A 22,180-nucleotide genomic window follows, 5' to 3' on the forward strand; every position below is an offset into this window, starting at 1 on the left:
TAATTAACGTGAGCAGAAATATTTCAAAATGTAATCAATGTAAAATATTATTAATTAAATATTCTGCATATTGGGGAGTCTTCAAAATCTTGTATGTTTTATACTTAACCAATTCAGACTAACCTCTCAATTCAGACTAACCACACGTGGCTGTACCTAACTGTAATGGATAGTGGAATCCAATAATATATTTTTTTTATTTTAATCATTGTTCAAGTAGTTTTCTCCCCCCTACTCCCATTCCAGCCCACCCACCCAACCCTCTCCCCTTCCCCCCATTACCCCCTACCCCTAGTTTTTGTCCATGTGTCCTCCAAATTTGTTCCTGTAAACCCTACCCATTCCCCCCTGAAATTCCCTCTTCTCTCCCCTCTGGCCACTGTCAGACTATCCCTTATTTCAGTGTCTTTGGTTATATTTTGCTAGTTTTTTTTTGTTTTGTTGTTTAGATTCCTGTTAAAGGTGATATCATGTGGTATTTGTTGTTCACTGCCTGGCTTGTTTCGCTTAGCATAATGCATTCCAGCTCCATCCATGCTGTTGCAAAGGGTATGAGCTCCTTCTTTCTTTCTGCTGCATAGAGTTCCATTGTGTAAATGTACCATAGGTTTTTTTTTTATTTCAATCATTGTTCAAGTACAGTTTTCTCCCCCTACTCCCGTTCCAGCCAACCCACCCAACCCTCCCCCCTTCCCCCCATTACCCCCCACCCCTAGTTTTTGTCCATGTGTCCTCCAAATTTGTTCCTGTAATCCCTACCCATTCCCCCCTGAAATTCCCTCTTCTCTCCCCTCTGGCCACTGTCAGACTGTCCCCTATTTCAGTGTCTTTGGTTATATTTTGCTAGTTTTTTGTTTTGTTTTGTTTTGTTGTTTAGATTCCTGTTAAAGGTGATATCATGTGGTATTTGTCTTTCACTGCCTGGCTTGTTTCACTTAGCATAATGCTTTCCAGCTCCATCCATGCTGTTGCAAAGGGTATGAGCTCCTTCTTTCTTTCTGCTGCATAGAATTCCATTGTGTAAATGTACCATAGTTTTTTGATCCATTCATTTACTGATGGGCATCTAGGTTGCTTCCAGCACTTAGCTATTGTAAATTGTGCTGCTATGAACATTGGGTGCAAAGGTTCTTTTGTATTGGTGTTTCAGTGTTTTTAGGATATAGTCCCAGCAGTGGAATTGCTGGGTCAAAAGGCAGATCCATTTTTACTTTTCTGAGGAAATTCCAAACTGCTTTCCATAGTGGTTGTGCCAGTCTGCAGTCCCACCAACAGTGCACTAGGGACCCCCTTTCTCCACAGCCTCTCCAACACTTGTTGTTTGTTGCTTTGTTTATGATGGCCATTCTGACTGGTGTGAAGTGGTATCTCATTGTGGCTTTAATCTGCAACTCTCTGATGGCTAGCGATATTGAGCATTCTTTCATGTGTCTTTGGATTTTCTGTATGTCCTCCTTAGAGAAGTGTCTGTTCAAGTCCTTTGCCCATTTTTTAATTGGGTTATTTGTCTTCTTAGAGTGGAGTCGTGTAAGTTCTTTATATATTTTGGAGATTAAACCCTTGTCTGAGGTATCATTGGCAAATATGTTTTCCCATACAGTTGGTTCTCTTTTTATTTTGATACTGTTTTCTTTAGCTGTGCAAAAGCTTCTAATTTTGATGAGGTCCCATTTGTTTATTCTTTCCTTTATGTCCCTTGCTCTAGGGGGCATGTCAGTAAAAAAGTTTCTGTGTGAAATATCTGAGATTTTCCTACCTACGTTCTCCTCTAGGACTTTAATGGTGTCACACTTTATATTTAAGGCTTTTATCCACCTTGACTCTATTTTTGTATAAGGTGTAAGTTGGTGCTCGAGTTTCATTTTTTTGCACGTAACTGTCCAGTTCTCCCAACACCATTTGTTGAAGAGGCTATTTTTATTCCATTTTATGTTGCTGCTTCCTTTGTCAAATATTAATTGACCGTAGAGGCCTGGGTTTATTTCTGGGCTCTCTGTTCTGTTCCATTGGTCCATGTGCCTGTTTTTATGCCAGTACCAGGCTGTTTTGATTACAGTGGCCTTGTAGTATAGTTTAGTGTCAAGTATTGTGATCCCTCCTACTTTCTCAAAATTGCAGCAGCTATTCGGGGTCGTTTATGGTTCCATATAAATTGTTGAAGTGTTTGTTCTATGTCTGTGAAATATGCCATTGGTACTTTAATAGGTATTGCATTGAATGTGTAAATTGCTTTTGGTAGTATGGACATTTTGATGATATTAATTCTTCCAATCCATGAACACGGTATATGTTTCCATTTGTTTGTGTCTTCCTTGATTTCTCTCCTCAGTGTTATGTAGTTTTCTGAATACAGGTCTTTTACCTCTTTCATTAGGTTTATTCCTAGGTATTTTATTTTTCTTTTTGCTATTTCAAATGGGATTTTTTTTCTTGATTTCTGCTTCTGCTGTTTCATTGTTGGTGTACAGAAATGCCTTTGATTTCTGGATATTGACTTTGTATCCTGCTGTTTTGCCAAATTTACTTATTAGGTCAAGCAGTTTTTTGGTATCCTGCTGTTTTGCCAGATTTATTTATTAGGCGAAGCAGTTTTTTGGTGGAGTCTATAGGATTTTCTATGTACACTATCATGTCATCTGCAAACAGTGACAGTTTTGTTTCCTCCTTTCCAATTTGGATTCCTTTTAATTCTTTTTCTTGTCTGATTGCTAGAACTTCCAGTACTATATTGAATAGAAGTGGTGAAAGTGGACATCCTTGTCTTGTTCCTGTTCTTAGTGGAAAGGATTTTAATTTTTGCCCATTGAGTATAATGTTGGCTGTAGGTTTCTCATATATGGACTTTATTATGTTGAAGAATGCTCCCTCTATTCCCACTTTACTGATTGTTTTTATCATAATTGGGTGCTGTACCTTATCAAATGCTTTTTCTGCATCTATTGATATGATCATGTGGTTTTTGTCTTTGCTTTTGTTTATATGATGTATTACATTTACTGATTTGCAAATATTGTACCATCCTTGCATACCTGGAATGAATCCCACTTGGTCATGTTGTATGATCTTCTTAATGTACCGTTGGATGCGGTTTGCCAGTATCTTTTTGAGGATTTTAGTGTCAATGTTCATCAGCAATATTGGCCTGTAGTTTTCTTTCTTTGTGGTGTGTTTATCTGTTTTTGGAATTAAGATGATGTTGGCCTCATAAAAAGAGTTTGAGAGTCTTCCATCTTTTTGGATTTTTTGAAATAGTCTGTGAAGGATAGGTGTTAGTTCTTCCTTAAATGCTTTGCAGAATTCTCCTGTGAAACCATCTGGTCCAGGGGTTTTGTGTGTTGGGAGTTTTTTGATTACTGCTTCAATTTCTTATGCTGTTATTGGTTTGTTCAGGCTTTCTCCTTCTTTTTCATTGAGTCTGGAAGATTATATTTTTCTAGAAATTTGTCCATTTCATCTAGGTTTTCAAATTTCTTGGGATACAGTTCTTCATAGTAATTTCTTACAATCCTTTGTATTTCTATGGTATCTGTTGTAATCTCTCCTCTTTCGTTTCTGACTGTTTATTTGGATCTTGTCTCTTTTTTTCTTGATGAATCTGCTTAAAGGCTTGTCAATTTTGTTTATCTTTTCAAAGAACCAGCTGTTGGATTCATTGATCCTTAGTATTGTGCTTTTAGTCTCTATGTCATTTAATTCTGCTCTGATCTTGGTTATTTCCTTCCTTCTACATGCTCTGGACTGTCTTTGTTGTTGTTCCTCAAGTTCTTGTAGATGTAGGGTTAGGTTGTTTGTTTGAAACGTTTCTAACTTTTTTAGGTGGGCCTGTATCGCTGTAAACTTCCCTCTCAGGACTGCCTTGGCTGTGTCCCATAAGTTTTGGGTTGTTGTGAGTTCATTTTCATTTGTTTCCAAAAACCGTTTGATTTCTTCCCTAATATCATTCTTGACCCATTCATTGTTTAATAGCATGCTGTTTAATCTCCATGAATTTGAGTGTTTTGGGTTTTTTTCCTTGGGGCTGGTTTCTAGTTTCAGTCCCTTGTGATCTGAGAAATTGCTTGGTATGATTTCAATTTTTTTGAACTTGTTGAGGCTCCTTTTGTGTCCTATCATGTGGTCAATCTTTGAAAATGTTCCATGTACATTTGAAAAAATGTGTATTTAGCTACTTTGGGGTGGAGGGTTCTGTATATATCAGTAAAGCCCATTTCATCTAGGGTATTGTTCGATGCCACAATATCTTTGTTGATATTTTGTTTGGAAGATCTGTCCAGTTTTGACAGTGGGGTGTTAAAATCCCCCACAATAATTGTGTTGCTGTCAATATCTTTCTTGAAGTCCTCTAAGATTTTCCTTATGTATTTGGGTGCTCCTATGTTAGGTGCATATATATTTACAATATTTATGTCTTCTTGGTGGATTCTTCCCTTGAGTATTAAGAAATGACCTTCTGGGTCTCTCTTTATGGTCCTTTTTTGGAAGTCTATTTTGTGTGATATGAGTGTTGCTACACGGGCTTTTTTTTCCTGTCCATTTGCTTGGAAAATTTGTTTCCAGCCCTTCACTTTCATCCTGTGCAGATCTTTTATCCTGAGGTGGGTCTCTTGTAGGCAGCATATGTGTGAGTCATGTTTTCTTACCCATTCAGGTATTCTATGTCTTTTCATTGGAGCATTTAATCTATTTACATTTAAGGTTATTATTGGTAGGTACCTATTCATTGCCTTTTATGTACGTGTGTTTGTCTCTCACTCTCTCTTTTCCTTTCTTTCCTTAAAGCAGTCCCTTTAGCATCTCTTGCAGAGCTGGTTAAGTGGAGGTGTATTCTTTTACACTTCTTTTGTCTGAGAAGCATCTTATTTGGCCTTCTATCTTAATTGAGAGCCTTGCTGGGTAAAGTAGTCGTGGTTGCTGGCCTCTGGTTCTCATTACTTGGAATATTTCTTGCCATTCTCTTCTGGCTTGGAGTGTTTCCATTGAGAAGTCAGTTGTTAGCCTTATTGGGGCCCCCTTGTATGTTACTTCCTGTTTCTCCCTTGCTGCCTTTAAGATTCTCTCTTTGTCTTGAAATGTTGCCATTTTAATTATGATGTGTCTTGAGGTGGGCCTCTTTGGATTCCTCTTGATTGGGACTCTCTGTGTTTCCTGGATTTGTGTGACTTTTTGTCTCATCAAATTAGGGAAGTTTTCCATCATCACTTGTTCAACTAGGTTTTCTATCCCTTGTTCTTCTTCTTCTCCTTCTGGTATCCCTATTATACGGATATTATTACATTTCATATTGTCTTGCATTTCTCTTAATCCCTCTTCATTTTTTCTGAGCCTCTTTTCCTTTTCTTGCTCTTTCTGGGTGTTTTCTTCTACTTTGTCCTCTAGCTCGCTGATCCGATCTTCTGCTTCATCGATCCTGCTTTTCATTCCTTCTACTGTGTTCTTCAGTTCAGAAATTGTATTCTTCATTTCCTCTTGGCCCTTGTTGAGAGTTTCTATTTCCTTTTTTATGCTGATGTAGTTTTCATTGAGTTCATTGTAGCTTCCCTGTAGTTTCTCGTAGCTCATTGTGAGCTCATTGAGCTTCCTGACAATCACTGCTTTGAATTCAATATCTGATAGTTGAATTCCCTCTATTTCATTTAGCATTCTTTTTGAGGCTTCCTCCTTTCCTTTCATTTGGGGATTATTTCTTTGTCTTCCCATTGTTTGTGAGACTCTTCTTGTTCGCCTCAGCTTCTTATATTGATCTGTTCTGGCTCCCTGGGTTTATGTTGTGAACTTCTTTAGTAGAATAGCAGTGAGTTTCAGTGGTGCTGTTTCCTTGATCTCCCAAGCTCACTGGTCTTGGGCTGTCATTTAAGTTGGCTTTGTTTTTGCCTTTGGGTTTTGATTGTTGTTGAGTCTTTCTTTGGTGGTTCCTTCCTGACAGCTGGTTAAATGTGGGTCACTCTGTCCACCACCTTCTGTATTTTGTTGTGCTGGTGAGGGCAGGTTGTGTTGAAGCTGGTTCTTCTGTGTGTACAAGGTTTAAAGAAATCTTGTTCAGTTGTTTGTATTGGGTACTGTCTCTACTGTTTAGTTGTATTTCCAGGTAAGTCCTGGATTGAGGTTTGTGTGGTTACTATTCCCTCCTTCACCTTCTTCTGCTGTTATCTGTTAGTGGTTCCTTTGTTGTTGGGTTTCCTCTTCCAGTGGGTATCCTGGTGTTCACCTCCTCCACCTATTCTTTTTTGTCATCAGTTGGAGGGGGAAGGCAAAATGGTTTAAGACAGCAACAGAGAATTCTATGCTATTTACAGTAGTAGCAAGTAGGGAAGATATAGGAGATCCTTTCACTATGTATAGTGTTAACCGTGGTCTTCCACCCAGCTAGCTGATTTTTAGAAAGGATGGAAAGAAGATAAGACTCTTGTTGGGGGAGGAAGGATTGTGAGTTGGATCTATAAAGCAGGGAGGTTGTGGGTGGTCAGATTCTGGGGTAAGGTGAGAGTAAAGGATAGTAAATAGGTGTAGTGTGTGAGAGAATAGAGTTAACCACTACAGTAATAGAGTTCAGGAAACTTTGAAATGGGCTAAGATCTGGGGCGGGGGGTGTTGTGAAGTAATTACAATTGCATGGAACAGCAGTTATTTACAATAATATTATGGCAACATTCATATGGCAGAGTCTATGAGATCTAGGTAACAAGAATAGGGAGTACAGAACATCGAGTAGTGTGCTGATGGGACACAGGTGAGTTAAAGGACAGTAGATTAGTAATACAGTATAGAAAGAGATATCAGGGGAAAGCTGTCAGGTCATACAATAAAACCAGCCTAGCAAAGCAGGCTATACAAAAAGAAGAGGGATGTAAAAATACTGTTAAAAAAAGATGTAGGAACACTGGAAAAATAATAATAATACAAATATGCAATAACTTGCAGGTTCTCTGTAATAGCAGAGTGACATTTATCTCACTGTCCCAGCTGTTGTGATGCCCCTTCTTTGGGTTCAACTTTGGTCTTTTCACAGATCCAGGATTTTGTCTCACTTGTAGGTATTTAGGAAAAAATTTAAAAAAGTAAAAAATAGAAAAGGCAGATGAACGAAGGAAGAAGAGATAAAATTGGAGGACAGGAAGGAGGAAGGAATAAAACAAGAAATCAGGTAAGAGAGGAAAAAGAAATCAAAAGAGAATAAAAACAATAAAACTTAAAAAATTAAAAATTGTTAAAAAAAATAGAATCAAGTTAAAAACTCTCTTGATTTCAAAGTGGCCAAACCGGTTTTTCTGCTCTTGCTTGTTGAGGCAGGCTGAAGGATGATTTGTTTGGCTTTTCTTCCTTGGCCAGAGGAGTTCGCACTGGCTCCTGAGCTTTGGGCCCTGGGTGTGGGAATCAGGTCTTTCCCCAGGGTTTCTGCTGTGGGTTGGTATGCGGGGATGCTCTCCTTGCAGGCGCGCCCCGGCACCCGTGCTCCCGTGCGCGGCTGCGGCCTGTCCGCTGGTGGGCTGGTGTGCAGGTGTGCCGGTGCCTGCGAGCTCACAGCTGGGGAGAAGACAGGCTGGCGCCACTGATCACTTTAGGAGAATTCCCCAAACAGTGTCTGTGTATATTCAGTCCTTCCTCTTGAGAAATTCTTCCCGTTCAAGCCCGCCGCTCCCCACAGTGGCCTGGCTTCTCTCACCGCCAAAGCTCCAGCCAGACCGGTGACCTTGGGAGTCCGCGTCCGCTGCTCCACTCGGCTCCTCCGGTGTCCACCGCCTCCAAAGCTGCTCACCACCCCCCGTGTGTTTGCCAGCACCTGGATTCCTCCCAGAGCCGCTCAGACCTTGCCCGGCTGGGGAGGGAGCAGTTGACCTGGCTCTCTCCCAAGAACCCTATGGTAAACCCAGCAGTGGCCCCGGGCCTGGGGCTGCAGCCCCGGGACCACACGCTTGTCCTGGGACCCTACCTTGTTGCAGCACTCCCGTTAGGATCTGTTCTTTGTTCTTTCAGTTCTGCCACAATCCTTGGTCCTCTGTTTTCAAAAATGCTGCAATATGTTGGTTGCTTGCCTTTCTACTCCATAGATCGGTCAGGATTTTCTCCCCTGAGCAGAGGAAAGCCGAATCTGCTCCTTCCTACTCAGACGCCATCTTAAATCCCCATGAGTAGTTTTAAATGTTAATTTTGTTCAATGTTTTGAGTTCTGGGCCAAGATGGAAGCATAGGTAGAAACCATTCACTTTCTTGCACAACCAAAAAGAGGATAACAACGAATCTAAAGTCAATAAGCAACTACAAGTGCCAGAAAATCAAACTGCATGGAACTCCCACCACCAAGAAATTAAAGAAAAAGTCAACCAGAACAATGAGACTAGTAGGTGAGGCAGGAGACAGAGCAGGCAGGGATGGCTGAAGGCAAAACTAAGAGTCAGAGTTGATTGTGGACTACAGCAACCACTGTGGTGGGAGAAACTCCCAGTCTCACACAAGAGTGCCTTGGAAAGTGCACTAGAGAGAAGCAGGTGCATTGTTCCCCTCTGGCTTCTCCCCCACAGGCAGCACCAGTGCAGCACAGAGGGTTGCCCTGCCCTGGTGAATACCTAAGGCCCTGCCCCCTTACTACATATCAGCTGTGCCTATACAAAGAAATATGGCTCAAATGAAAAATCCTATGAGAATCCTAAAAGAAGCAAGAGGAAAGGAGAGAGTTACCAACAAAGGAGTGTCTATTAGGCTATGAGCTGACTTCAGAGCAAAACTTCAGAAAGAGAACTAAGCAATGAGGAGACAGTCAGTTTATCTGATGGAGAATTTAAAGCCCTGGTAACCAAAATGCTCAAAGACATGATTGAGCTTAGTCAAAAAATGAAAAAACAAATGAAAGATACTCAAAATGATATAAAGCAAAATACTCAGGGAACAAACAGTGACAGGAAGGAAATGAGGACTCAAAGCAATGATTTGGAACAAAACAGAAAAATTAATATCCAACCAGAACAGAATGAAGAAACAAGAATTTGAAAAAGTGAAGAGGCTTATGAACCTCTGAGACAGCCTGAAACATTCCAACATCTGAATTATAAGGGTGCCAGAAGGAGAAGAACAACAGCAAGAAATTGAAAGCCTATTTGAACAAATAATGAAGGAAACCTTCCCCAATCTGGTAAAGGAAATAGACTTCCAGGAAGTTCAGGAAGCCCAGAGAGTCCCAAAGTAGTTGGACCCAAAGAGGAACACATCAAGACACATCATCAGTAACTTACCCAAGATTAAATATAAAGAGAGAATCCTAAAAGAAGCAAGAGGAAAGGAGAGAGTTACCTACAAAGGAGTGTCCATTAGGCTATGAGCTGATTTCTTGAAAGAAATCTTACAGGCAAGAAGGGGCTGAAAAGAAGTATTTGAAATCATGAAGGGCAAGGACCTACATTCAAGACTATTCTATGCAGCAAAGCTTTCATTTAGAATGGAAGGGCAGATAAAGTGCTTCCCAGATAAGGTCAAGTTAAAGGAGTTCCTCATCACCTAGCCATTATTATATGAAACATTAAAGGGACTTATCTAAGAAATTGAAGAAGATTAGAAACTATGAACAGTAAAATGACAACAAACTCACAACTATCAACAAGTGAGGCTGAAAAAATGAAAAAAAAAAGCTAAGCAAACAACTAGAACAAGAACAGAATCAAAATGGACATCACATGGAGGGATTTTAGTGGGGAGGAGGAAGGGAAGAATGGGGGGAGGAAGGTACAGGGAAGAAGAAGCATATTAGTAGGCATAAAATAGACAGGGAGAGATAAAAATGGTATAGGAAACAGAGGACTTGAAGAACTTATATGTACAACCCATGGATATGAACTAATGGGGGGATGCTGGAGGGTTTGGGGGTACAGGGTAGAGTGGGGATAAAGAGTGAAAATTGGGAAAACTATAATAGCATAATCAATAAAAGCTAATTAAAATAATTTTGTTCAATATTTCTAATTTAAAAAGGTTTTGAAGTGGATAATGGTATAGTTTGTCATCAGATAATGTAGTCTCAAGTTTAATTAAAGCATTTTTTTGTGCCATGTTACATAAGGGTTATTTGAGCACTGTTTATCAAAGACATCAATCAAGTTTTTTATTTTTTGTAAGTATAGACAGAATTAACTTAATTCTTTTATTTAAACTCCCTAGGAATTGGACTAACACACACACAAAATTAGAAAAAATAAAGGGCATCACCATTTGTCTCACATTCAAGGAAACTCACCTTCTTCAGGAAATAAAGAAGTTTTCTTTGTTTTAGTAAACTGGAGATTTCTAACATCTCCAATTCTTCTTTTAAAGATTTTATTTATTTATTTTTGGAGGGGGAAGGGAGGAAGAAAGAGAGAGAGAGAGAGAAACATCAATGTGCGGTTGCTGGGAGCAGTGGCCTGCAACCCAGGCATGTGCCCTGACTGGGAATCGAACTTGCAATGCTTTGGTTCACAGCCCACATTCAATCCACTGAGCTATGCCAGCCAGGGCAGGAAATAAAGAATTTCTGCATGTCTGGATAAGATATCAGAAAAGAAAATGTAATCATACACAGGGATGAGGGGGAGCTAATGTGCTCCCACCAGATATCCTGGAAAGGCTTTTGATTTTGATTTTTGAAATTTACTTAGATATACGAAGGTCCAGAAAAAAAGTGTACTAGCTTTTAGTGATCCAGGCAACAGTTCTAGTGCCTAATTTGGAAGGAAAGGAAGGTACAATTTCTGAATGAAATCAGGAATGGGCTCCTATTAATCTACCAAAAGATACCTGGAGGGGAATTTCTTTAAGTTTCAGCTGACTATAACAAGATTGCAAATACAGTTCTGGGGGCACACCTAGTAAAATTCTTAATTAACTAGTAACAAACCCAGCTCCTTGTACATCTAATGCCATTGTATTTACCTAGTAATTAACAAAAGAAGAAAACAATGTACTATTATTTTCCTAAGTAAAAGGAATGAATAAAAACCTGAATCACTCAAACTGTGTCTTAAAAAGGCACACTTTGATAGAAAGTAACAGTGGAAACTGCCTAGTTTGTTGTCTGAATGAAATATAAATTTACACACGCAAATGACTAAAATAATAAAAGTGATAGATTAGTGTATTGATGCGTAATCACAGTCTAGGATGCAGAACTTACGAGCAGCTTGACTTTGAGAACAATTACTTGTAATTAAAGCTGTTCTGGTTACCCCCCCCCCCAATAAAAATAGAGAAGTCCTTTGTGTATAACCGCAATTAATTACTTTTTTCCGTAAGAATAGCTCTTAAATATCCATGCTGCTATTTATATCTGACCACATTCAGGAATGAAATGAAATATGTGTGCTTAGCAGCATTCTTAGAATGTGATTTGTGACTCACAGTTTTCAGTCAGTTCTTAAACACATTAAAAGCTAAAACATCTGTAAGACTCTAATGTAACAAGGCTATTAAGATTACTGTTCTCTTTATAATTAATAACAACAAATACCTAGACCTCGCTAAGCAGTTTGTCAATCAATTTCTCTAGCTATTTCCCCTGTCTTAATAGTGGTTAAATTAGAAATAGTGACACTCACGAGTAGCAGTTATTCCTTTCCTTATAGGGATCCAAGTATGACTGTATTTTGTTTAGCCTCACAGCAGTCCTGTGGCTGTGTGCCAATTTAACATGAAAGATAATGGCTGTTGGCATCCATGTCACCCAGGCCCTCTTCATTGCTTTTTGGTAATATGCAGGGCCCAGCTGTCATGGTGCAGAAGGGGTTCCATCACTGGCACTCAGCTGATTTGCAGACTTCCAAGGCTACCTACTGCCTTCTCATCCACACTCACTATTTTGGAACCCCGTCTAGGACCACCCTTATGGGAAGACCACATGCCATCACCCATTTCCCCCTCTACTTTAGTTACAGAGCAAATTCTGGATTGTCTAGAATAGTTCTTGTTTCAGATGAGCTCATGATTTGTTGTATAACCAACAGCAACTGCATTTCTTTCCTACTGTAAACCTTCTGTGTAAATACACTCACAAGTCAGGTAATTAAATCAATTGTGAGGTTCTGTGTATAGATTTGGAGTTCAGAAAAGAAAGTCACAAGGAAACAGGTAAAAATGAATAAAATGGAGGTTCCAGCCAAGATGGAAGCATAGGTAGAAACCCTTCACTTCCTTCCACAACCAAAAGGAGGATAACAACCAATCTAAAACCGATAAACAAGCACCAGAAAATCAAATTGAGTGGAACTCTGACAACCAAGGAATTAAAGAAAAAATCAACCAGAACAACCAGACCAGTAAGGTGGCGGACCATGTAGCACAGCTCAGAAAAACCAAGGCCAGGTGGCAAACCATGGGGGGCAGGGGGCGGGCAGGGGGAAGTTGGCTGAGGCCATGTGGGGCTGACTTAAGGGAAAACTGAGATTCAGAGTTGATTGTGGACTACAGCAACCACTGTGGTGGGAGAAACTCCCAGTCTCACACAAGAGTGCCTTGGAAAGTGCACTAGAGAGAAGCAGGTGCATTGTTCCCCTCTGGCTTCTCCCCCACAGGCAGCACCAGTGCAGCACAGAGGGTTGCCCTGCCCTGGTGAATACCTAAGGCCCTGCCCCCTTACTACATATCAGCTGTGCCTATACAAAGAAATATGGCTCAAATGAAAAATCCTATGAGAATCCTAAAAGAAGCAAGAGGAAAGGAGAGAGTTACCAACAAAGGAGTGTCTATTAGGCTATGAGCTGACTTCAGAGCAAAACTTCAGAAAGAGAACTAAGCAATGAGGAGACAGTCAGTTTATCTGATGGAGAATTTAAAGCCCTGGTAACCAAAATGCTCAAAGACATGATTGAGCTTAGTCAAAAAATGAAAAAACAAATGAAAGATACTCAAAATGATATAAAGCAAAATACTCAGGGAACAAACAGTGACAGGAAGGAAATGAGGACTCAAAGCAATGATTTGGAACAAAACAGAAAAATTAATACCCAACCAGAACAGAATGAAGAAACAAGAATTTGAAAAAGTGAAGAGGCTTATGAACCTCTGAGACAGCCTGAAACATTCCAACATCTGAATTATAAGGGTGCCAGAAGGAGAAGAACAACAGCAAGAAATTGAAAACCTATTTGAACAAATAATGAAGGAAACCTTCCCCAATCTGGTAAAGGAAATAGACTTCCAGGAAGTTCAGGAAGCCCAGAGAGTCCCAAAGTAGTTGGACCCAAAGAGGAACACATCAAGGCACATCATCAGTAACTTACCCAAGATTAAATATAAAGAGAGACCTGGGTGGCGTAGCTCAGTGGATTGAGCGTGGGCTGTGAACCAAAGTTTCACAGGTTCGATTCCCAGTCAGGGCACATGCCTGGGTTGCAGGCCCCAGCCCCCAGCAACCACACATTGATGTTTCTCTCTCTCTCTTTCTCCCTCCCTTCCCTCTCTAAAAATAAATAAATAAAATCTTAAAAAGGAGTCAAAAGATGGCCTCTTTGTTGCAGGGATCATGATCCCCTTCCTCTGTGCCAGGGAGAGAAACTCACAGATCAGCAGAGGAACAGAGCAAAGGGCCTAGGTTAGCAAAATCTTTATGAAAACAGTACATCAAAAATTATAGGGGACATTGAAAACCAGACAGTAAGGAGACTGCTTCAGGACAACAGGGACTCAGGAATCAGCTCAGGGACCAGGGGGGTTGCAGCCCTCAGGCCCGGTGCTCCCAGGTCTGCCTCAGGGCACCTGGGAGAGCAGAGTCACTACTTCCTCCCCAGACAACTGGGGGTTGAGCAACACCAGGGGAGGCCTCGTTGCTTGAAGGCACAGTGAGGGGAGTTGGGCTGGGAGACAATCACACAGGGGCTGCAGGCACCTGCGCATCACCGGGGGGGGGGGGGGGGGGGGGGGGGGGGCCCCCAGCCTTCTTGACCAGGGGCGGCCTGGATGCGTGCCTGAGCCCCCAGCCTGGTGGGAGTGTGGATCTGTGGAAAATCCAAACCTCGCAGCCCTGAACAAGGAAAGAACGAGGGAGTTCACGGGTTTCTGGAGCCTGTGGTGGTGAACTCGAGGGAGTGGACACCACTTCAGGATCTCAGACTCTTGCGCTGTGAACCCGGAAGGGACTTCGGGGGTTCCTGGAGCCCGCAGTGGGAAAATTGGTGGAAGTGCACGCCACTTCACGATCCCCGGAGCTTGCACTCTGAATCCAGAAAAGACATGGGTGCTTCCCGAGAACATAGAGCCCATCACAGTGAAATTTGGGAGAAGGGTGCGTCTCCTTGCGATCTCCAGAGCTTGCACCGTGAACATGGAAAAGACGCAGGAGCTCTGCGGTGCCTGGGAGCCCGGGAGACTGCTGCAGTGAATTCCAGAGAGTGTGCTCTGGAGCGCCTGTACCCACATACAGGGTCCTGCAGAGGGATGACAGATTGGCTCTGGGGAGAGCACCCTGCTGGCCCTGGAGACAGTACCAAGAGACTGACAGAGTTTTGACAGGGAAGAGTGATAGGCACTCCAAATGCCCCTCAGCCTGCTAAAGCCAGCAAGACCAGAAAAACTGGTCTGGCCAGTTAAAAAGCAACAAGAGGCTTTTTTTTTTTTTTTTGGCTGGTGGTGTTGTTTGATTGTTTGATTTTATCTTGTTTTTTTTTAAAGTAACTTTTAATTTTTAAAATTCTTATTTTTATATCTCTCAATTCCTTATGTTTATCTTCCTTTCATCCTAGTATTATTCCTTCTACTCCAAATTTATCTCTCCTGCATTCCACCTTCTGCTATTTTTCCCTTTTTTTTAGAGCTTGCAAGTTACTGCAAATTTGTATTATCATTTCTCACTTTTTTGACATTTTTTATTTTAATAGATTTTGGTATTCTTTTTCTTTCTGTATAATCTTCTTTGCTTGGCTGGTTATACTGTCATTTGATAGGTTCCCCCTGTTACCTCAGTCACAGTGTGTTGATAATTTACTGTCCTTCATTTGTGTTCCATTAGTACACCTCTCAAGGTTCTATACTCCTTATTCTTGTTATCTAGATCTCATAGATTATGACACATAATTGTTGCTTTAATATTACTGTAAATAAGACCTAGTTAATACAATTGTAAATACTACTCAACACCCCTCCCTGATCTCAGACCATTTCACAATTCCCTGCACTATATTATTGTGGGGGTTGTCTCTATTCTTTTACACACTACTCCTATTTACTAATCTTTATTCCCACCCTACCCCAGAATCTGACCTCTCACAACCTCACAGCTTTCTAGATCCAACTAACAATCCTTTTGTCCCCAATAAGAGTCTTATCTTCTTTCCATTCTTTCTAAAACGTGGATAGTGGGGTAGAAGATCACAATTAACACTATAAGTAGTGAAAGGATATCTCATCTCTTCTCTACTGGCTGCCAATGTAAATATCATAGAATACTGTCTTACTGTCTTAAATCATATTGCCTTATTCCTCCAACTGATCACAAAAGAGAGTAGGGGGAAGCTATGAACATCAGGGTACACAAAGAAGACTGTACCACTGAATCTCACAGGTATTCTACCACAGAAGTTCACACCATAATCACAAGGAACCAGAACACATCAATTTAAGAAACAGAGGCTAACAAGAAGAGTCTCACAAACAATGAGAACACAAAGTAACAATCCCCAAATGAAGGGAAAGGAGGAAGGCTCAGAAAGAATGCTCAATGAAATAGAGGCAACTCAACTATCAGATATTGAGTTCAAAACAATGATTACCAGGAAGCTCAATGAACTCACAATGAGCTACCAGAAACTACAGGGAAGCTACAACAAACCCACTGCAAACTATATCAACATGAAAAAAGAAATAGAAACTATCAACAAAGGCCAAGAGAAAATGAAGAATATGATTTCTGAACTAAGGAACACAGTAGAAGGAATGAAAAGCAGGATTGATGAAGCAGAAGACCAGATTAGCGAATTGGAGGACAAAGTAGAAAAGAACACCCAGAAAGAGCAAGAAAAGGAAAAGAGGCTCAGAAAGAATGAAGAGGGATTAAGAGAAATGCAAGACAATATGAAACATAATAATATCCGTATAGTAGGAAAATCAGAAGGAGAAGAAGAAGAGGAAGGGATAGAAAATGTATTTGAAAAAGTAATGATAAAAAACTTCCCTAATTTGATGAGACAAAAAGTCACACAAATCCAGGAAACACAGAGAGTCCCAAACAAGAGGAACCCAAAGAGGCCCACCTCAAGATACATCATAATTAAAACGGCAACATTTCAAGACAAAGAGAGAATCTTAAAGGCAGCAAGGGAGAAACAGGAAGTAACATACAAGGGAGCCCCAAGAAGGCTAACAACTGACTTCTCAATGGAAACACTCCAAGCCAGAAGAGAATGGCAAGAAATATTCCAAGTAATGAGAACCAGAGGTCTACAACCAAGGCTACTTTACCCAGCAAGGCTCTCAATCAAGATAGAAGGCCAAATAAGAAGCTTCCCAGACAAAACAAGTCTAAAAGAATACACCTCCACCAAACCAGCTCTGCAAGAGAAGCTAAAGGGACTGCTTTAAGGAAAGAAAGGAAAAGAGAAATAGAGAGAGGAACACACATACGTAAAAGGCAATGAATAAGTACCTTAAACGTAATGGATTAAATGCTCCAATCAAAAGATATAGAATAGCTGATTGGATAAGAAAACATGACTCACACATATGCTTCCTACAAGAGACCCACCTCAGGATAAAAGATCTGCACAGGCTGAAAGTGAAGGGCTGGAAACAAATATTCTAAGCAAATGGACAGGGGAATAAAGCCAGTGTAGCAATACTCATATCACACAAAATAGACTTCCAAAAAAGGGCCATAAAGAGAGACTCAGAAGGTCACTTCATAATACTCTAGGGAAAAATCCACCAAGAAGATATAAACATTGTAAATATATATGGACCCAACATACGAGTGCCCAAATACATAAAGAACATCTTAGAGGACTTCAAGAAGGATATTGACAGCAACACAATTATTGTGGAGGATTTTCACACCCTACTATCAAAAATAGACAAATCTTCCAAACAAAATATCAACAAAGATATTGTGGCATTGAACAATACCCTAGATGAAATGGACTTATATAAAGCCCTCCATCCCAAAGAAGTTAAATATACATTCTTTTCAAATGTACACAGAAGACTTTCAAAGATAGACCACATGATAGGACACAAAACAAGCCTCAACAAGTTCAAAAAAATTGAAATCATACCAAGCATTTTCCAGGATCACAAGGGACTGAAGCTAGAAACCAACCCCAAGGAAAAAAACTAAAAACACTCAAAATGGTGGAGATTAAATAGCATTCTATTAAACAATGAATGGGTCAAGAATGATATTAGGGAAGAAATCAAATGAAAACGAACTCACAACAACCCAAAACTTATTGGACATAGCCAAGGCAGTCCAGAGAGGGAAGTTTACAGCGATACAGGCCCACCTAAAAAAGTTAGAAACGTTTCAAACAAACAACCTAACCCTACATCTACAAGAACTTGAGGAACAACAACAAAGACAGTCCAGAGCATGTAGAAGGAAGGAAATAACCAAGATCAGAGCAGAATTAAATGACATAGAGACTAAAAGCACAATACTAAGGATCAATGAATCCAACAGCTGGTTCTTTGAAAAGATAAACAAAATTGACAAGCCTTTAAGCAGACTCATCAAGAAAAAAAGAGACAAGATCCAAATAAACAGTCAGAAACGAAAGAGGAGAGATTACAACAGATACCACAGAAATACAAAGGATTGTAAGAAATTACTATGAAGAACTGTATGACAAGAAATTTGAAAAACCTAGATGAAATGGACAAATTTCTAGAAAAATATAATCTTCCAGACTCAATGAAAAAGAAGGAGAAAGCCTGAACAAACCAATAACAGCATAAGAAATTGAAGCAGTAATCAAAAAGCTTCTGACACACTAAACCCCTGGACCAGATGGTTTCACAGGAGAATTCTACAAAGCATTTAAGGAAGAGCTAAACTCTATCCTTCAAAGACTATTCCAAAAAATCCAAAAAGATGGAAGACTCCCAAACTCTTTTTATGAGGCTAACATCATCCTAATTCCAAAACCAGATAAAGACAAAACAAAGAAAGAAAACTTAAGGCCAATATTCCTAATGAACATTGCCGCTAAAATCCTCAACAAAGTACTAGCAAACCACATTGAACACTACATTAAAAAGATCATACACCATGACCAAATGGGATTCATTCCAGGGATGCAAGGATGGTACAATATTCTCAAATCAGTAAATGATTTGACACCACATAAACAAAAGCAAAGACAAAAACCACATGATCATATCAATAGATGCAGAAAAAGCATTTGATAAGGTACAGCACCCATTTATGATAAAAACACTCAGCAAAGTTGGAATAGAGGGAGCATTCCTCAACATAATAAAGGCCATATATGAGAAACCTACAGCCAACATTATACTCAATGGGCAAAAATTAAAATCTTTTCCACTAAGATCAGGAACAAGACAAGGCTGTCTACTTTCACCACTTCTATTCAATAAAGTACTGGAAGTTTTAGCCACAGTGATCAGGCAAGAAAAGGAAATAAAAGGCATCCAAACCAGAAAGGACGAAACAAAACTGTCACTGTTTGCAGATGACATGATAGTGTACATAGAAAATCCCATAGACTCCACCAAAAAACTGCTTGACCAAATGAATGAATTTGGCAAAACATCAGGATACAAAGTCAATACCCAGAAATCAAAGGCATTTCTGTACACCAACAATGAAACAGCAGAAGTAGAAACCAAGAAAAACATCCCATTTTATATAGCAAAAAAATATTAAATACCTAGGAATAAACCTAATGAAAGAGGTAAAAGACCTGTATTCAGAAAACTACATAACACTGAAGAAAGAAATCAAGGAAGACACAAACAAATGGAAACATAAACCGTGTTCATGGATTGGAAGAATTAATATCATCAAAATGTCCATACTACCCAAAGCAATTTACACATTCAATGCAATACCTATTAAAGTACCAATGGCTTATTTCACAGACATAGAACAAACTCTTCAAAAATTTATATGGAATCATAAACAACCCCGAATACCTGCTGCAATTTTGAGAAAGAAGACTAAAGTAGGAGGGATCACAATACCTGACACTAAACTATACTACAGGGCCACTGTAATCAAAACAGCCAGGTACTGGCATAAAAACAGGCACATGGACCAATGGAACAGAACAGAGAGCTCAGAAATAAATCCAAGTCTCTACAGTTAATTAAAATTTGACAAAGGAGGCAGCAACATAAAATAGAGTAAATATAGCCTCTTGAAAAAATGGTGTTGGGAGAACTGGACAGCTACGTGCAAAAAAAAATGAAACTTGAACACCAACTTACACCTTATACAAAAATAAATTCAAAGTAGATAAAAGACTTAAATATAAACTGTGACACCATTAAAGTCCTAGAGGAGAACGTAGGTAGGAAAATCTCAGATATTTCACACAGAAACTTTTTTACTGACATGCCCCCTAGAGCAAGGGACATAAAGGAAAGATTAAACAAATGGGACCTCATCAAAATCAAAAGCTTCTGCACAGCTAAAGAAAACAGTATCAAAATAAAAAGAGAACCAACTGTATGGGAAAACATATTTGCCAATGATACCTCAGACAAGGGTTTAATCTCCAAAATATGTAAAGAACTTACATGACTACACTCTAAAAAGACAAGCAACCCAATTAAAAAATGGGCAAAGAACTTGAACAGGCACTTCTCCAAGGAGGGCATATGAAGATCCAAAAGACACATGAAAAGATGATTAATATCACTAGCTATCAGAAAGATGCAAATTAAAACCACAGTGCAATACCACTTCACACCAGTCAGAATGGCCATCATAAACAAAGCAACAAACAACAAGGCTGGAGAGGTTGTGGAGAAAAGGGGACCCTAGTGCACTTTTGGTGGGAAGGCAGACTGGTACAACCACTATGGAAAACATTATGGAACTTCCTCAGAAAACTAAAAATGGAACTGCCTTTTGACCCAGCAATTGCACTGCTGGGATTATATCCTAAACACCAATCCAAAAGAACCTATGCACCCCAATGTTCATAGCAGCACAATTTACAATAGTCATGTGCTGGAAGCAACCTGTGTGCTTATCAGTAAATGAATGGATCAAAAAACTATGGTACATTTACACAATGGAATGCTATGCAGCATAGAGAAAGAAGGAGCTCCTACCCTTTGCAACAGCATGGATGCAACTGGAAAGCATTATGCTAAGTGAAATAAGCCAGGCAGCGAAAGACAAATACTATATGATCTCACCTTTAACAGGAACCTAAACAACAAAACAAAGAAACAAGCTAAATATTGTCAAAGACACTGAAATAGAGGACAGGATGACAGTTACCAGAAGGGGGAAGGGAGGGATTTCAGGGGAGACTGGGAAGGGTTTACAGGAACAAATATAAAGAACACATAGACAAAAACTAGGGGCAGGTGGAAATTGGAGGGAGGTGGGAGGGCTGGGGGGCTGGTCTGGAATGGGAATAAAGGATAGAAAACTGTACTTGAACAATGATTAAAATAAAATTTTAAAATATACAAAAAAAATCATATTCCATGGTCAAGTGGGGTTCATCCCAGGGATGTAAGAGTGGTACAATATTTGGAAATCAATAAATGTAATACATCACATAAAGAAAATGAAAGACAAAAATCAAATCACATGATCATATCAATAGATGCAGAAAAAGCATTCATTTATGATAAAAACAATCAGCAAAGTGCGAATAGAGGGAGCATTCCTTAACATAATGAAGGCCATATATGAATGACCTACAGCCAAAATCATATTCAATGGGCAAAAACTAAAAACTTTCCCACTAAGATCAGGAACAAGACAATGTTGTCCACTTTCACTACTTCTTTTCAACATAAGTCCAAGTACTGGAAGTCCAAGTCACAGCAATCAGACAAGAAAAGGAAATAAAAGGCATCCAAATTGGAAAAGAGGAAACAAAATTGTCATTGTTTGCAGATGTCATGATTGTGTACATAGAAAATTCTATAGACTCCACCAAAAAAACTGCTTGACCTAATAGATGAATTTGGCAAAACAGTCGGATACATTGTTAATACTTGGAAATCAAAGGCATTTTCATATACCACCAATGAAACATCAGAAACAAATCAGGAAAAAAAATTCCCATTTGATAAAGCAACAAGAAAAATAAAACACCTAGGAATAAACCTAAGCAAGGATGTAAAGGACCTGTACTCACAAAACTACACAACACTGAAGAAAGAAGTTAAGGAAGACACAAACAAATGGAAACGTATACCATGTTCATGGATTGGAAGAATTAACATCATCATAATGGCCATAGTACCCAAAGCAATTTATAGGTTCAACACAATATCTATTAAAGTACCAATGACATATTTCACAGATACAGGACAAACTCTTCAAAAATTTATATGGAACCATAAATGACCTCGAATAGCTGCAGCAATTTTGAGAAAGAAGACTAAAGTAGGAGGGATTACAATACCTGATACTCAACTGTATTACAAGGTCACTGTAGTCAGACAGCCTGGTATTAGCATAAGAACAGACACACAGACCAATGGAACAGAACAGAGAGCCCAGAAATAAACCCAAGTCTCTACCGTCAATTTATATTCGACAAAGGAGGCAAGAGCATACAATGGAGTGAAGATAATCTTTTCAATAAATGGTGTTGGGAGAACTGGACAAATACATGCAAAAAAATGAAACTGAAGCACCAACTTACCACATACACAAAAATAAATTCAAGGTGGATAAAAGATTTAAATATAAGTTGTGATACCATTAAAGTCCTAGAGGAGAACATAGGCAGGAAAATCTCAGATATTCCACTCAGCAATATTTTCACTGATATGTTCCCTAGAGCAAGGGACATAAAGGAAAGAGTAAACAAATGGGACCTTATCAAAATGAAAAGCTTCTGCACAGCTAAAGGAAACAGCATTAAAATGAAAAGGGAACCAACTGTATGGGAAAACATATTTGCCAATGACACCTCAGACAAGGGTTTGATGTCCCAAATATGTAAATAACCCACACAACTCCACTCTAAGAAGACAAGCATCCCAATTAAAAAATGGGCAAAGGACTTGAACAGGCAATTCT

General features: G+C 39.5%; 1 pseudogene; it reads right to left on the minus strand.

Moving 5' to 3' along the window:
• Positions 1-14,370, minus strand: part of LOC114501031 — a 75,762-nt pseudogene extending 61,392 nt beyond the window's left edge.
• Positions 14,371-22,180: the final 7,810 nt, after the last annotated feature.

Source organism: Phyllostomus discolor, chromosome 6 (assembly GCF_004126475.2).
Source record: "Phyllostomus discolor isolate MPI-MPIP mPhyDis1 chromosome 6, mPhyDis1.pri.v3, whole genome shotgun sequence".
Classification (NCBI taxonomy): domain Eukaryota; kingdom Metazoa; phylum Chordata; class Mammalia; order Chiroptera; family Phyllostomidae; genus Phyllostomus; species Phyllostomus discolor.